A 19,066-nucleotide genomic window follows, 5' to 3' on the forward strand; every position below is an offset into this window, starting at 1 on the left:
ACTCATACATAGAATGTTGCTTCCACAAGTATGGTTGGCCTAACAATACATCATTAACATCAAGGGGAGCGACGCCACATAATACCTCATTCGTGAAGGGCTTGATGTTGTATGGAAGGCGGCACTGTTGGCTCATGTGAAGATCTCGTCCTTGGTGAAGCCACCCAATGGTGTACGATTGTCAGTGTGTTGTGGTTGGTAAGCCCAGTCGCTTCATGACCTCTACTGCAATGAGGTTCTTTTGGCTCCTGCTATCAACAATGAACTGTAGCGGGGAACCCTTTACCCACATCTGGGAGTGCAAGAGACACTCCTCTTCCTCTAGATCTTAGGGTTCCTCCTTCTAGATCTTCGTGGTGGAATAGTGGCGTTGGGCTCCGCATCGATAATTTGCTTCCCTTTTTCATTCCCCTTGTCAAGTTTTGACTCAGAGTTGAAACATGCATTTGATTCTAAAGCCTTCAGCTCGGCCACCAGTGACTACTTGGCTTGACACTCATTCGTGTTGTAAGTGGAGCTGTTATGGAACTCACACCACTTTCCTGTGTCCTTCTTTGGCTTTGCAATGTTGTCCTTTTCTTATGGCTTTGGCGGGTTTTCCTGGGCCATCCCGCCTTTCCTTTGTCCTTTGTTCTGCGGTTTGGGAGCACCTTTCCCTTCCTTCAGATTTGCAAATCCAAAGTCTCGCTTCTTCTATTTAAACTTATGCTCGATCTTGATAGTGTATCGGTACGTCGTGCTGAGCAAGGAGATGTCCAAGAACTCCATTTCATCCTGGATATATCTGTGTAGGCAGTCGCGGTACTTTGTTGTGTGTGGAGCATGATTGTTCAAAGGTCTTTTGTTTCAGCCGGATGTATACCCCAGGAAGTTTGTACACCCCTCCACGTGAGGGGGTGCGGGGGGGACTTGTCCCCCCCGCGGGGGTCCGAGGGGGGGCCATCCCCCCCGGCTGGGGGGTCCGGGGGCCAACGGTCTGCCGGCGGGGGCTCAGGGGCAGCGCCCCCGAAGCTAAAAACAAATGTAAAATTGCCTTGTAAAAGTATAGTAATTTCTAGTCAATCTGGGCCGTTCATTAGGCGGATGATCTGACGGTAGAACTTATGATTAGTTTAGGGTTTTTTTCCCTAGAAGGCAACCCCTCTCTTTGTATGAGGGCATTGTATTGGAGGCTGAGATATAGATGTGTATTCTGTGAGCGAGAAATAGAGAGGTGAGACTGTGAGAGAAAACAAAGGATATTACAGCGGATTTGTTGTAGGTTGTGTCTCTTCATTTTGCTGGATAATAGAAAGGAAGGACTGGCTGTTTGGGGTGGAAGTAGCCCAAACTGGGTGAACCACGTATATCTGTGTCTCTCTTGTTTTGTGCGTTTTCTGTGTTTATATTTCTGCAATATTTTATGTGTTCCATTGCTCCATAATATATAATTTTCTAACATACTTGAGTACCAATGTTTCTCAAAATCCTTGATACCCAACTTCGTGTGAAGGGTATGAAAAACATTGGTAAATTATGGCACATCTTGGTCCCTTTCCTACCGCAGCGTGGTCTACTTTATGTATTTGTCCTCATAGCTCCCGACAAGGTAGTACTACTCCTTGATGGCGTCCCGGAACAAATTCCAAGTGGAAGCGGCTGAAAACAGTGAGGTCGTACTTTCATCCTTCTACTCACAGTGGGTTTCCCACTAGTCCTTGACGTGGGGGGCAGCTTTGAGAAGAGAAAAAATAATCTTTTCCCGGCTAGAAAATTCATGAACATAAAATTATCCATCTAGCATATTTAACCATTTATCTTCGGCATCTGCATCTATTTGGCCCTAAAATATGGGAATGTCAAAGTTTAATTGTACCTTAAAAGGTGTGGAGCCTCCAAAGTGGTTGTTGGATGTGAATGTGTCGCCGGTGGGCAACTGTTGAAGGATCTGGGCAAAGTTATCCATCATTGTGTTCCTTTGTTTCTGGAGGGCCTCCTTGAGCAATATTTTAATAGGATCTCCTACTTCCTCATATTTCTTTTCTTCCCCCATGGGCGGTCGTTAGGGTTTTTGAGGCTGATCTTGCAAAGGTTCAACCAGATTGAGCCCTAACTCCTTATATCTCGACCTCGTTGGGGACATGCAAAGAAAAACAGAGAAAGAGCAGACCGCTCTGATACCACTGATCCGGATTTAAACAGGAACGCAACAAATTACAGATATAACCATAAATATAGAGATGCAACATAAATAACACTTCATTTCATTAATATCAAATACTGAAATATGCTTACAAATAGAATGGAAATAAGACTAGCTCGAGCGATGGTAGCTTATCTCTGAGAAGAGATGTGGCAGCTACATGCCTCTCAACTGAGTTACAATGAGGCTCAAGGGCCTTTTTATTATTGAACAATAAGAGAAAGCCCTAAACAACCAAAACCCTAACTTGAGGAGATGTAACACCAAGAGTTTATGGGCCCTGTTGGGGTTAGTTGGGCAGTGAACTTCCCAGGGTTGTAACTTGGTCATATTATCTCTATTTGATGCGTATGATACTTCGTTGGACAGATCTCTCTGAGGACTATAGCTGTTGATGCAATTTCAATAGAAATTTTTGAAGGCATTTTGTCAAAAAAATGTCGTTTAGGGCCTCAAAACGGCTTCGGAAGTTCAGGACCCGAAAAACTGCCAAAAATAGTAAATTGTGCTACAATTAAGCAAAAACAAAAAACAAAAAAACAAAGCAAAAAGACAAAAACAAAAAAAACAAAAAACAAAAACAAAACAAAACAAAAAAATAATAATAATAATAATAATTAATTAATTAAAAAAAATTATTAATAATAATAATAAATAAATATAAATAAATAAATAAAAATTAAAAAAATAAATAAAAAATAAAAATAAATAAATGTTGAGGGTCCAAGTGGAATAGGCAAGTGGCCACCAATATCCACCTAGATCAGTCGTCCCCCCTTAGGAAGCAATGGTCTCCATTGCGTTGAGTTCCTCCATGAGATGAGGAAACTTCTGCTGAACTTGGTCCCTAGTGAGCCATTTTCCTTGGTACAGGAGTTGGCCGGCTTTGAAAACTCGATATAGTTGGTTCTTTTGCTTGTGAGTGTTCTTAATCTACGTGTCCATGATCCGATCAGCTGCAGCTTGTTCCATGTAGTCTAGATTTAACTCTGTTGGTGTGAACTGTTCTACAATGTCGGATGTGTCCAGTAATGGTGGAAAGTATGGCCAAAGGAGATCCACATTGAACATTGGGTGTAGGCCAAGGAATGGGGGAATGTTGAGCTCAAAAGCATTATCTCCCATAGCCTTGGTGATGGTGTATGGCCCATATCAAAGTGGGTGAATCTTGTTGTGGGGCCCAACAAGGCGCTCCTTCTACAATGTAGCCAAACTTTGTCACCCACCTGGAACTTGTGTGGCACCCGATGCTGAAAATGTTGTTGCTTGTACTTAGCATTGGATTTTTCCAATATGTCATGGACCTCTTGGCAGATGTGTTGAATTTGCTCAATGAAGCTATTTGCCATGTCGGCTTCGAACTAGACATGAGCCAAATTTTCCTGAGTCATTGCAAATGGTATGGCCACATCAATAGGAGATAGTGGTTGGAATCCCAAGCCCACCTGAAAAGGGTTGTGGCCAGTCGAGTTGTGGAGAGCCTGGTTATAGCTGTGCTGGACATAGGGGAGACTCTCATCCCATGTGTGTGGATGCTTTGAGTTGTTCATGTGCAGAATGTGTACGACAATCCTTTTAATGACCTCTGTCTGGCCATCAGTTTGGGAATGGAAAGTTGTGGACTTAGTGAGCTTGGTGTCCAGCATCGACTAGAGACTAGACAAAAATTTACTGATGAACCTGTTGTCCTGGTCTGATATGATAGACTGTGGCATCCCAAAGTGTACCCACACTCATTCAAATAAGATTTTAGCAGTGGCTTCTGCTATGATATTCTTCTTGTAGGCCTCCATAATGGCCATCTTCAAGAATCTATCGATGACCAAAAAAACACAATCGTTTCCATGCCTAATAGAAGGAAGGCCCAACATGTAATCCATGGAGATGGATTCCCAAGGTCGACTAGGGTAGGCAGCGGAATATAGAGGCCTTTCTTCTTTATGGTCGGTTTGGAAATGGTGCAGGCAGTGCAGGATCTGATGTACTTCCCGACATCTTGTCGAAGATTCGGCCAATAGAAATACTTTTGTAGTACTACCACCATTTTCTTGACCCCGAAATTCCCAACTGTAGTGCGCTTCCCAAATCATCTTGGTACGCTCGCTTGAAGGAACACAAAGGTGTCCCAAGTGGCATAACAGAGGATCTTGGGGGTGAAAATATGGAACTTGCTGACCCTCTAAGAGCATATGGTATGTGTGGCCGAATTTTGGGTCACTTTTGTAGATAAGTGGCCAATTAAAGGTCTCGTGCCCACAAGAGTTGAGCACGGTGGTTAACGCCATGATCGGTGGTTGGCTGAGGCAGTCTGCAACATTATTGGTGTTGCCCTTCTTGTACTTGATATTCAAATAGAACTGTTGTAGGTATGTGGACCACTTCTGATGGCAATCATTTTGAAACTTCCTTTGTGTCTGTATGAAATGCAGGGGTCGGTGGTCTGTGTTGGTGACCATTTCCTTCCCCAAAATGCAATGCTTCCATTGTCGGTAGGGCTAGACAATGGAATACATCTCTTTTTCATAAGTGGGATACTTCCAGACTATGTCTGAAAGTGTCTCATTGTGATATGCCACTAGATGACCCTGTTGAGTAAGGACTACCACAATAACATAGTCAGAGGCATATATCTCAATATCAAATGGTTGTTGCAAGTCTGGTAAACTAAGCACTGGTGCAGAGCAGAGGCGATGTTTCAACTCTATGAATTCCTTCTGTTGAGATTCAGACCAAAAGAATTTTCCTTTCGCTCCTCCCTTAGTGACTTGACTCAAGGGCCAAGTGATATGAGAGAACCCCAAGACGACCCTGTGGTAGAAATTGGCAAGACCCAAAAAGTTACGGAGCTCTGTCAAAGTGGTTGGGACTGGCCAATCCCAAACGACTTGGATCTTGGTTGAATCCTAGATACTGAACCTTGGTCAAGCCAAAAGTACATTTCTCCAAATTGGCATAAAGATTGTGTTTCCACAGTGTTTGGAAAACATGTTGGATGTGGTGGAAGTGCTCTTCCCAATTCTGGCTGAAGATCAGGATGCCATCCAAGTATACCACTACAAATGATTTGGTGAATGGCTACAAGATGTCATACATCAACCTCATGAAGGTTGCAGGAGCATTCGTCAACCCAAAAGTTATAATCAACCATTCAAAAAGGCCCTCCTTGGCTTTAAAACTAGTCTTGCACACATCGGAGGGTTCGATTAGTACCTGGTGATATCCAGACTTCAAGTCGATCTTGCTAAAATATTTGTCCCCCTTTAGTTGGTCCAGAAGGTCATCAATTCGTGGGATCGGGTACCTATTCCGAACAATGATCTTGTTCAGCACCCGATAGTCAATACAGAGACTCCAAATCCCATCCTTCTTCTGTACCAACATGATCGGGCTCCCACAGGGTGATGAACTTGGCCAAATGTGACCTTTTTGCAATAGCTCTTGAATCTGCCGCTTGATTTCATCATTCTCCAAAACGAAGCACCAATAGATTGGTCCATTGGGCAACGACGCACCTAGGGTCAGATCAATGGAGTGCCTGACTTGACAGTGCAGAGGCACCCCTACGAGGGAGGTGAAGATGTCCTCATACTCCTCCACGACCTTGTCCATTTATTGTTGTTGTGCGAAGGGGCCTTGTCTGGAGGTTGTGGCCACCGTCTTCTTCTTTCCTTGAGGGTGTATCATTAGGAAAACAAATTTCTGGTTATGGAAATGAGCTTACTGCATTGTTTTGTAGTAACCAGAGAGATGGTGGTAGGCAGTGCTACCTCTGATATCATGTACAACTTATTTCCCAAGGTAACAATAACAGCACGAGGCCTTGACTCTTACATAGCATGTCGCTTCCACAAGTATGGTTGGCCTAATAATACATCACAAACATCAAAGGGAGCAATGTCACATAATACCTCATCCGTGAAGGGCTTGATGCTGTATGGAAGGCGGCACTGTTGGCTCACACAAAGATATCGTCCTTACTGAAGCCACCCAATGGTGTACGATTGTCAATGTGTTGTGGTCGGTAAGCCCAGTCGCTTCATGACCTCTGCTACAATGAGGTTCTTTTGGCTCCCACTGTCAACAATGAACTGTAGCGGGGAACCTTTTACCCACATCTAGGATTGCAAGAGACGCTCCTCCTCCTCTAGATCTTCGAGTTCCTCCTTCTAGATCTTCGTGGTGGAATAGTGGCATTGGGCTCCGCATCAATAATTTGCTTCCGTTTTTCATTCCCCTTGTCGAGTTCTGACTCAGAGTTTAAACATGAATCTGATTCTGAAGCCTTCAGCTCGGCCACCAATGACTGCTTGGCTCGACACTCACTTATGTTGTGATTGGAGATGTTACGAAACTCACACCACTTTCCCATGTCCTCCTTTGGCTTTGCAGTGTTTTCCTTTTCTTATGGCTTTGGCAGGTTTTCCTGGGTCGTCCTGCCTTGGCTTTATCCTTTGTTTTGCGGTTTGGGGGCACCTTTCCCTTGCTTCAGATTCGCAGATCCAAAGTCTCGCTTCTTCTATTTAAACTTATGCTCAATCTTAACATCATATCGTTATGCCATGCCCAGCAAGGAGATGTCCAGGAACTCCATTTCATCATGTATGTATCTGTGTAGGCAGTCTCGGTGTTTCTCAGAATCCTTGATACCCAACTTCGTGTGAAGGCTATTAAAAACATTGGTAAATTATGGCACATCTTGGTCCTTTTCCTGCCGCAACGTGGTCCACTTTATGTATTTGTCCTCATAGCTCCCGACAAGGTGGTACTTCTCCTTGATGGTGTCCTGAAACAAATTCTAAGTGGGAGCGGCTGAAAACAGTGAGGTCGTACTTTCATCCTTCTACTCATAGTAAGTTTCCCACCAGTCCTTGACGTGGGGGGCGGCTTTGAGAAGAGAAAAAGTAATCTTTTCTCGACTGGAAAATTCAAGAACAGAAAAATATCCTTCTAGCAGATTTAACTATTTATCTACGTCGTTTGCATCTATTTGGCCCTAAAATATGGGAATGTCAAGTTTACTTGTACCTTAAAAGGTATGGAGCCTCCAGAGTGGTTGTTGGATGTGGATGTGTCGCCGATGGGAAATCGTTGAAGGATCTGGGCAAAGTTATCCATCATTGTGTTCCTTTGTTTCTCAAGGACCTATTCGAGAAATATTTTGATAGGATCTCCTGTATCCTCATCTTTATTTTCTTCCCCCATGGGTGGTCGTTGGGGTTTGTGAGGCTGATCTTGCAAAGGTTCAGCGAGATCAAGGCCTAACTCCTTATATCTCGACCTCGTTGGGGACATGCAAAAAAATAGAGAAAGAGCAGACTGCTCTGATACCACTAATCCGGATTTAAACAGGAACGCAACAAATTATAGATATAACCATAAATACAGAGATGTAGCATAAATAACACTTCATTTAATTAATATAAAATACTAAAATATGCTTACAAACAGAATGGAAATAAGACTAGCTCGAGCGATGGTAGCTTATCTCTGAGAAGAGATGTGGCAGCTACATGTCTCTCAACTGAGTTACAATGAGGCTCAAGGGCCTTTTTATTATTGAACAATACGAGAAAACCCTAACTCGAGGAGATGTAACACGAAGAGTTTATGGGCCCCATTGGAGTTAGTTGGGCAGCTAACTTCCCGGGGTCGTAACTTGGTCATATTATCTCTATTTGACGCAAATGATACCTTGTTGGAAATATCTCTCTGAAGACTACAGTTGCTGACACAATTTCATCTTAAATCATTAAAGGCATTTTGCCAAAAAAATGTCATTTAGGGCCTCAAAATGGCTTCAGAAGTTCAGGACCCGAAAAACTGCCAAAAATAGTAAATTGTGCTACAATTAAGCAAAAAAAAACAAACAAACAAACAAAACAAAAAAACAAAAACAAAACAAAACAAAAAACAAAAACAAAAAACCAAAAAACAAAAAAAAAACAAAACAAAGCAAAAAGCAAAACAAAACGAAAAAACAAAAACAAAACAAAACAAAAAAACAAAAAGCAAAAACAAAAACAAAAACAAAAAACAAAACAAAATAAAAAAAACAACAAAAACAAAAACAAACAAACAAACAATGGTGAGAGTCCAAGTGGAATAGGCGAGTGGCCACCAATATCCACCTGGATCACTTGGGATTGTGACAAGATTTTCTCAATATTGGTTTATAATTTTGGTTAACCATGGTAAATCATGGTCAACATTGGTCAAACATGGTCGACCATGGTCAATTATGGTCAACCATGGTTGAACACCAGATTGTGACAAAGATTGTCTCAATATGGAAATCAACCATGTTCAACCATGGTCCAATGTCGCATTGTGACAAATATTGTCTCAATATGAAAATCAATCATGGTCAATAACGGTGAACCATGGTCACATTGGGACAAAGATTTTCTCATGGTCCAACATCACATTGTGACAACCATGGTCCAACATCACATTGTGACAACCATGGTCCAACGTCGCATTGTGACAAATATTGAATCAATATGAAAATCAACCATGACCAATCAAGGTCAATCATGGTCCAATGTTGCATTATGACAAAGATTGCCCCATTGTGAAAATCAACCATGGTCCAAAGTCACATAGTGACAAAGATTGTCTCCATATGAAAATTAGTCATGGTCAACCATGGTCCAACATCACATTGTGAAAAAGATTGTCTCAATATGAAAATCAACCATGTTCAACCATGTTTATTTTAGTGTTTATATACCTTTGGTTTATAATATTAATCCCTTGGGTTTAATATTATTCCCTTGGGTTTATAATATAAATCCCTTGGGTTCATTAATCTAAGGTTTCATATTCCTAAGGTATAATATTATTGATAGGGTTTATAATATTAATCCTCAAGTTTAATATAAATCTCTTGGGTTTATAATCATTATCTCATGGTCCAACGTCACATTGTGACAACTAAGGCCAGCAACGGTCCAACATTCCATTGTGACAAAGATTGTCTCAGTATGAAAATTAACCATGGTCAACCATGTTTATTTTAGGGTTTATAATATTTATCTTAGGGTTTATATACCTTGGTTTTATAATATTAATCCATTGGGTTTAATATTATTCCCTTGGGTTTTTAGTATAAATCCCTTAGGTTTATTATTCCCTTGGGTTTATAATATCAATCCCTTGGTTTTATTAATCTAAGGGTTCATATTACTAGGGTATAATATTAAGCATATGATTTATAATATTAATCTGTGGGTTTAATATAAATTCATTGGGTTTATAATCATGGTCAACCATGGTCCAATGATACATTGTGACAAATTTGTCTGAATATAAAAATCAACCTTGGTCAACCATCGTCGTCAACCATGGTCCAACGTCGCATTGTGGCAAAGATTGCCTCAATATGAAAATCAACCATGGTCAACCATGGTCCAACGTCGCATTGTGGAAAAGATTGCCTCAATATGAAAATCAACCATGGTCAACCATGGTCCAACGTTGCATATTGACAAAGATTGTCTCAATATGAAAATCAATGATGGTGAACCATGGTCCAACGTTATATTGAAAAAAAATGTTTGACTATGTAAATCAACCATGGTCACCCATCTTTATTTTAGCTTTTATAATATTTGTCATAGAGTTTATATACCTTGGTTTATAATATTTATCTTAGGGTTTACCATAAAATTTTGTCGATATGAAAATCAATCATGGTCCAATGTCGCATTATGACAAAGATTGTTTCAATATGAAAATCAATCATGGCCAGCTATGGTCAACCATGGTTCAACATCACATTGTGACAAAGATTATCTAAATATGAGAATCAACCATGGTCAGTCATGTTTATTTTAGGGTTTATAATATTTATATTATGGTTTTTATACCTTATATTTATAATATTAATCCCTTGGGTCTAATATTATCCACTTGGGTTTATAATCCCTTGGGGTTTTAGTATTAATCCCTAATTAGGTTTATTATTTCATTAGGTTTATAATATCGATCCCTTGGGTTTATTAATCTAAGGGTTCATATTCGTAGGGTATAATATTCCTATGGTTTATCCCTTGGGTTGGACCATGGTTGACTAAGATTGATTTTCACATTGAGACAATCTTTGTCACAATGCGATGTTGGACCATGGTTGACCACATTAATCAACCATGGTCAACCATATTTATTTTACTCCTTATAATATTTATCTTAAGGTTTATATACCTTGGGTTTTTAATATTAATCCCTTGGGTTTAATACCATCCCCTTGGGTTTTTAGTATTAATCCCTTGGGAACATTAGTGCCTTGGGTTTATAATATCAATGCCATGGGTTTATTAATCTAAGGGTTCATATTACTAGGGTATAATATTATTGATAGAGTTTATAATATTAATCCTATGGTTTAATATAAATCCCTTGGGTTATATAAATTCCTTTGGTTTATTAATCCCTTAGGTTTATAATATTAATAATCACTTACATTTATAATATTAATCTAAGGGTTTATAATATTAAATCCTTGGATTTATAATAATAATCCCTTCAGTTTATACTATTAGTCCTTTGTGTTTAATACAATTTCCTAAAGTTCATAATATTAATAATCCCTTTGATTAATAATATCTTTTTTTGCTGAAGCAAGAGACAAACCTTCTATTGACTTAGGAAAGCAAATAATTTACAAAGGTTACAACAAGTGCTCAGAGGCGCTAAACCCCACAAGGGAAGGGGGGAATTAACCCAAAGTGCCCAATAAAAACCGCACTAAAGCAAACCAAAAACCAAAGCCTAAACTGCCATTGAACCACAAGCAAAGGCGTGGACCCCCAAGTCCGAACGCTTGTCAGTAGCCATTGATTTGTCTCCTTGTAATCCAAAGGGCTAGCTTTAAATCATGCGAAGTAGTAGCTCGCAGAATACCCACTGAACTGTTCTTCCAACTATAGCTATCAATCTTCCCCCGCCTGATCCGACGTCTAATATCCATATCGCACAGCCTAAAAGCCCGAGGAATACCACATGATGAGGGTGGTATTCTCTCACCCTCCCCTACCACGTGTTGCTCACTGAGTGGCATCGCCAGCTTTTTAGAAAAGCCGCTTTTAGGTACAAGGGCGCCTGATAAGAGTGGTAAACCGTAAGCGATTTTGACCATCCTGACCCACAAACCTGCATGAAAAACTGAGGCCGTAGATCTGCCCCCTTCTAATCCGACGGCCAAAATCAAAGTCACGTAGCACATAAGCCCGAGGAATACCGTGCGATGAGGGCGGTATGCTCTCTCCTTCCCCCGCCACGCGTTGGTCGCTGAGTGGCATCGCATGCCTTTCAGGAAAACCGCTTTCGGGTTATAGGGTGCCCGAAGAGGGTGGTTTATCTCAAGCAGTTTTGGACTCTGGTTTTCCTTTCCCCTAGCCCCCGAAACACTGCTCGAGGAAGATGCGCCTGGAAGGGTCGTCTCCTGCCTGGAATCCCTATGTCGTTCTTCTCGGTATCACATCTCCCTATAGCTCCCAGTCTAATGTAGACTTTGCTGACTTTCTGAGAGATTCTAAAGTGCTCTTATGTTGGAAATAATACTGAGAGGGGGGGGTGAATCAGTATTATCAGGTCAATTATTTTTCATTTCACAATCAGATTTGTATACGCTACTTCAGTTAGTGAAAACCGCGTATGTACGCAACTACAGTTAAGGAAAACAGCATATAACCAGCAGACTTGTAATTTAAATTATTCTTCAGATGTTGATCAATAATCTGTGCATCAAACCATATAAACAGTAACCAAGAACAGTAAAACAGAATAGGCAGTCACACATAAGAACACAAGATATAAGGTGGAAACCCAATGTGGGTGAAAACCACCTGCTGCAATTTGTCTCTATCTTCTTTTAATTAGAAACTTATTTTTAAAATGTTTCTATATTGGTGCAATCTTATACCAGTACACAAGCTGCTACCTGCAGAAGGCTACAACCTTCTCTCATTCTCCAACTTCTCCTCGAAGGGAGCTACAACCCCCTTAGCTCTTGTACTAACTGAGGTACTAGTACGTAGGTGCTGAACTACAGAAGGCTACAACCTTCTCTTTCCTTGCAGGGACCACGTTTCATAAATTTTCAGACCGGATACTCCTAAAGCACAACACCATATTCTGAAGGCCATGTTTCATCCAATTTTCATACTGGACCCATCAATATCATCGAAGCACAAAATCAATCACCACCTGCATCATCAATCTCTGAATCACCCAATACTGAATCATTGAAACCCTGTCAACAAAATGCAGTTACCAATACACAAAGCAGAACATAGAACTTTGCAACAATATTTAGAACCAACTGTATCATCAGAAATCATGCATCAGAGTGCATACGCTACTTGGAAGATCCGAACCAGCGTGTATACGCAACTTCACCAAAGTGAACCAACGTATATGTCGTCAATTACTTTCTTATAACTTCACTGCACTTCTTGACTTTAGAAATACCCATATCATTACATATACAAGGATAATATCTATGTTAGCAACCAGATCTAGTCCATCAGATCCCATACAGATAAGTCATTATGATCCTGATCCATTATAGATCTCATCCATCAACACTGAAGCTAAACATAATCAACCAATCTGAATATGCAGAATACCGACACCAGTAAACAGTCACTAGAACTCAGACTTTGCATCAACAACCAGAACCACCTGTAACTTCAAACATCATAGTTCATATTGTATACGCCACTTAGATGTATCTAACCTATGTATGTACGTGCTTTTATCAAAGTCAACCAGCGTATACATCTGTAAATATTCATTCATGATTTGCAGCTATTCCAAACTTGAGTTATACCCAGATCATAATATTTACAGAACATTACATGCGTCAGTATACAGATCTAGAATAAGCATGATCAAACTGTATAGAGATGATTCATTCCAAGCCATTAGATCCTGATCTATCCTTAGATCTTGTTCTCCATCAACCACTGAGATTCCTCCTTGGCTCAGATCAAGCAAAGCATCATGAGCCCATAACCTGCATACTGGATCTCATAAATCATCAGATATTCAATACTTTCTGAGTGCCTTTGCCTAATGATCTTCTTCACCTTTTATAGTCTTAGGCCTTACTCAATACCATGGTCCAAAATTATGTAGAACCAATACCTTAGACCCAATACTTGGGGTCAATACCTCAGATGAAATACCATGGACCAAATACCACGGACCCAAAACTCAGTTTTCCGACATGTATGTGCCTTTCCTTGCGTGAAAGTGCATGTGTACGATATACGCGCCTTTGTATATAGTGAACCTGCATGTATACACTACTTGGTATATAGCGAACCTGCGTATATACGTGACTTGGTATATAGTGAACCTGCGTGTGTACACGACTTGGTATATAGTGAACTTGTGTATGTACGCGACTTGGTATATAGTGAACCTGCGTATATACTTTTCTTTCTTCATTCTTTGTAGTCTGATCATCAATTCTTTGCTACTGACCTGCTGCACTATGATCTATCATCTGTGTGAGTTGCCATCAAGGACAACACTTGTATCATAATGCCAAAAATCTCCCCCTTTGGACTTGATGGCAACAACCACACCAAGTCACTCTCCCCCTTTGACATCAAGGGCAAAGGGTGGACCAAGATATTCTCTCCCTTTGATATACATTATGTTGTCCATGCTCCCCTGAGTACATGCTGAAATCTCTACATGTTGAGGTGTACCAAGCCATCCATGCTCCCCCTGAGCACATGTTGAGTTCTCTGATTGAACTCCCCCTTTGTACATGCCAAGATGTACCAATCCGTCCATGCTCCCCCTGAGCACATGTAGAGTCTACAACAATATTTTTTAAAAGAATCATGACTCTACAACTCAACTAAGTGAGTATGACCTTCCTATCACCAATGACTCATACATACATCAATCTCCCAACCATGTGGGGATACACCATTTTGACTCATCCACCCAACCAAGTGGGGATATACCAAATGTTTATACATGACTGAAACAAGAAACATTACATCATCCATCCCATGCATAGTGGGGTAACAAATTACATCATATGACCAAAAGGGATTCATCAAACAACTACAATAGACAAAGACAAACTATTACATCATGGGTCTTGATATGAATGATATACATGACATTTATAATAGAGACCAAATATCTAAACAATACCATGATAGTCGTCATCAACTATCATACACAATGTATGAGATGCTCCATAAACATCTGTCAACAGCATCCAGACCAGCAACCTGTATATGTCCTGTGAAAAAGTATGTCTGCATATAGATATCAACTCATCCTCTTGATCTCATCAAGATCAACTTGCTTCGTTTCCTTCCATGAATCAACTTAGCATATGTCATATCACCAAACCGTAACAAAATCATTCACATCTTATCATATGTATGTGAAAACACCATAGTCATTATCTATGATCAAAACATCATCATCAAGAACTGCATGATCTTTCCACAAGAACCTTCAATATATCAATCATGTATCATCACTAGGGAACATCCCACATCTGATAGGTATCAACCATGATAATCAACATATGTGAGTATCAACTTATCATCATAAGTTAAGAACTTATCATCATTATGTGACTAAGTAAGCCATGTCTTCGAATATCCATGTCTTCAAATAGCTATATCTTCATGAGACCTGCAATAGCACCATTCTCTTGGCCAACCAACAAAATTTGTCAATATGTAACTTAAGTAAACATCCATGTATCCATCATAGCAATATGTATCTAGCAAACCATGAGCTCATGATCATTTGTCAAGGTTTCTTGATATCATCAACAATAACACTCCTCATCCATGTGAGAGCCAAGAACTATAGGAATCCTGTATCATAACTGCACCATATGAACTTTATGCATCTTTGAAGGCATGATGACAATAGCATAAAAGAAATGAGTGGCTCATCATCAAATAATGAAGTTGTGTACTCAAGCTTTGTACTTCTCCTTGTCCTTATGAAGATCACCATGTAAGCAACATATATGTACTATATGCATCATCAAAAAGTCATTCACAATTATCCATAAATCTGATCTGAATACCAACTATGTGACCCCAAGAGTCATATGAGATTTTGTCATGGACAACTCATAACCATATCATAGCAAGATGTATCATTTAGCCATATAAGCATCATCACCAAGGACTAGTAACTATAATGCCAACAATGCATTATTAAAAGCATATGCTCCCCTTGAACCTGTGCCATCTTGTTTTACTGTCAGATCTGATCATGCATATATCAGCAAGAAGTATCAAGGCATCATCATCATTAAGTTAGGATCAAAACACTTTTAAACATCTTACAATTCTCAAGACATTTCCACACATCATCAGCAGATTGTAACCATTATCAAACAGAACAAATAATGGACTGAATCATATCAGACCCTTTTCCTTGAGCCTGTCCCACTACTTTTCCTCAAACTAACATATACGTGACTGTGCAGTGACTAACTCACATATATACGCGACTACCATTTATGAAACTTGCGTATGAGCTTTAGGACACTGAAGTTTTACACTTTCAGCTCCCTCTGAGTCTGTTATGTCTGTATATTGTGTTGTGCCACATCTTTCTGACTGTACTTCCTTCTTCTTCCATATCTTCAAGTGTGATGATGTTTTCTCCTTTTGGTATGGTTCCCGTACTTTGTTCCTGCATTCCCTTGCTATATGTCCAATCTTGTTACATGCATAACATCTTACATGTTTCATATTCCTTCTGTAGCAATCAACAGTTTTGTGACCAAACATATTGCAAGAAAAACAATATCCCTTAAAGTACCTGGAACATGATGATCTTCAGTGTGATGGTCTTGAACCATTCTACTTCTGAATCTAGCTGCAACATGTCCAAGATTATGACATACATAACATTCAACATTATTCATTGGAGGACTAAAAGATTTTCTTTGAAGAATTTCTTTCCTTGGTTGTTGATGGGATTGACCTCTCATCTCCTTATTGAGCATTTCAGATTGTGCATTAGAGTTCCTTGTCTTATTTTGTGAACTAGATTCACCTTCACCATATTCAAGAAAACCAAGACCAGTTTTGATAGCAGGAGACCTTTGACTACTAAGAATATCATCCAAGATCTTAGTACTATCTTGAAATCGTAAGAGCTTATCCTTTTCTTCTAAGTTATCTTTTAGAATATTTACCTCAACCTGATGTTGCTCTTCCTTTTCACGATATTGCTTCTTCATGTTTTCTTCAGCTTTTCTTCCTTCTTCCAACTAATGTCTTAATTCAAGAATTTTGTTTTCTTGTTTTTCAGGGCTTGGAGTAGTTCTTTATTCTGCTTATTTGATTCTTCAAGATCTTCTTTTAGCAAGAGGATCTTAGCTTCAAGACTTTCATAGTAACTGGATCTTTCTATGAGTTTCTTGATTGTTGTGCTCCTTTCATTTACTTCATTTCTTAATGATGTCATATCATCTTGTAGCTTTTGACATTGATCTTCCTTTTCCTTGAATAACTTCCTTACCCTATTTCCTTCCTCCAGTTGAGCTTTTAGTTTGGTAGCTTCTTCTTTGGAGGCACATTCCCTTTTTTCCAATAGATCTTGTTGATCTTTAATTTTGTCCGTGAGCCTTTTAAATTCTGTCTCTATTTGATATCTTTCTTTCTCACCCATAAGAGCAAATTCAGTTGTTCAACTATTGCTTCTATCATCTTCAAATGGATGGAGAAATGTATCACCAGAGGATAACAAATTCATACCTGATAGTTATTCATTCTGAGGTGATTTTGAATCTGAAGTGTTGCTTCCACATGTTCCCCAATCGATTCTCCCACTATCATAGTTCTTCTGAGATGTCTTCTTCTTCTGAGGTGCTTTCTTCTTTAGCTTCTTTCCCATTGTTCTACGGATCTTCTTCAAGCGATCAAGCTTCTACCAAAGGACCTGCTCTGATACCAATTGTTGGAAATAATACTGAGAGGGGGGGTGAATCAGTATTATCAGGTCAATTATTTTTCATTTCACAATCAGATTTGTAGACACTACTTCAGTTAGTGAAAACCACATATGTACGCAACTACAGTTAAGGAAACCAGCGTATAACCAGCAGACTTGTAATTTAAATTATTCTTCAGATGTTGATCATTAATCTGTGCATAAAACAATATAAATAGTAACCAGGAACAGAAAATAGAATAGGTAGTCACACATAAGAACAAAAGATATACCCTGGATGCGGGTGATAGCTTGGACGGGACGTGCGTTTAATGGGAGCCGCATGCCAGCCACGTGACGTCGCAAGGGAAGCACATGGGCACTGGCATGTCTATGGCCGCTAGGGAATGAAATGTTTGCCACTCTCCAGAATTGCTTAAATGCACTGTCCGGCGCTTCAACTCGCATGGAGGTCGCAGTAATGGCGAACGAGTTTCGAGGTGACGACAACCATGTCAAAAGCAATGGGGGGTTGGATCTTACTGCGCTGGTTCAGGGTATGTTCATGGTTCGTCCCCAGGGTCTGTTTATGCAACCCCTGGAGCTGCGAGCAGCTCCAAGAGGCTATCTTTCCGTCCGGGTCAATTCTCCGTCGGTTTGTGGTATCCCCTGGTCTGGTTTGTTCCTCAATCACATGCTGTGTATTCACCATTCGGACCCTGCAATTATGGTCAGGCCTAGGCAATGTATGCTCAGTCGTCGTGGCACCTCCCAGGGGGGTCTTCTCGCCCTCCTGCAGAAGCTTCCTATCCCCATTGCTGTCGTTGCAATTGTCATCGTTCCCGTGATGCCCACCCCCTTCAATCCAGTCAATTCCTGGACTCAAATGCTCCTGATTCTGCTTCAACGCACACCTTCGGCTCTGCCATTTTCAACTTCAATAGTTCTATGAACCACCCTAGGATCAGTGCCCATGTCTCGGTTCTCTTCATCGAAGACTCACAGGACGGCAGCGACTCTCTTGATGACCGCGGGAAGCGGCCTGCTGAAGACTCAGAGACAGTCATGGAAACGCCTGCGGCTACACCAGAGGAGGTCTCAAATCGCCCTCTGGCTCAGAAGGAGGTGATCAGCACAGGCGAAGACGCCAACATGGAAACTGCTCCCACTGCAGCGGAGGTGGCGGAATATGGGTGGTGCCGGGTGGTCGAGGAGGAACCGGACGAATAGAGGTGCCATTGTTCCAGGTCTCTACGGCACTTCTGTTTAGCCTTTCGGCCTCTCCAGCTGCTCTGTTTATTTTTTGGTCTCAAGTTCTTATTATGTCGGCAAACTGTCTTTGTGTGGGTCTTGGGTACCGGGCTCTTGTTCTTTGGGTGGGATGTGTCTGTTTTCCCCTGCGTGGGATTATCCTGATATTCTGTTGGCGCCCCTGCGAGGGCTGGTTTATTTTTGGTCTGGTTAAATCCTCGGACATAGTAGTCTCAGTTGTTCCAAGCTGCCATTACAGGCATCTGGTTCTTTCTGTCTTGAAATGATGTAACCGATTTTTGTTTATGTATATAATAGATTAGTTTTAACTAGAAAAAAAAGAACAAAAGATATAAGGTGGAAACCCAATGTGGGTGAAAACCACCTGTTGCAATTCGTCGCTATCTTCTTTTAATTAGAAACTTCTTTTTAAAATGTTTCTATACTGGTGCAGTCTTATACCAGTACGCAGGCTGCTACCTACAGAAGGCTGCAACCTTATCTCGTTCTCCAACTTCTCCTAGAAGGGAGCTACAACCCTCTTAGCTCTTGTACTAGCTAAGGTACTAGTACGTAGGTGCTGACCTACAGAAGGCTACAACCTTCTCTTTCCTTCCAGGGACCACGTTTCATAAATTTTCAGACTGGATACTCCTAAATCACAACACCATATTTTGAAGGCCACATTTC

This window comes from Pinus tabuliformis, chromosome 1_2 (genome assembly GCF_031772625.1).
Source record: "Pinus tabuliformis cultivar Carrire ecotype Pingquan chromosome 1_2, CPIR1, whole genome shotgun sequence".
Classification (NCBI taxonomy): domain Eukaryota; kingdom Viridiplantae; phylum Streptophyta; class Pinopsida; order Pinales; family Pinaceae; genus Pinus; species Pinus tabuliformis.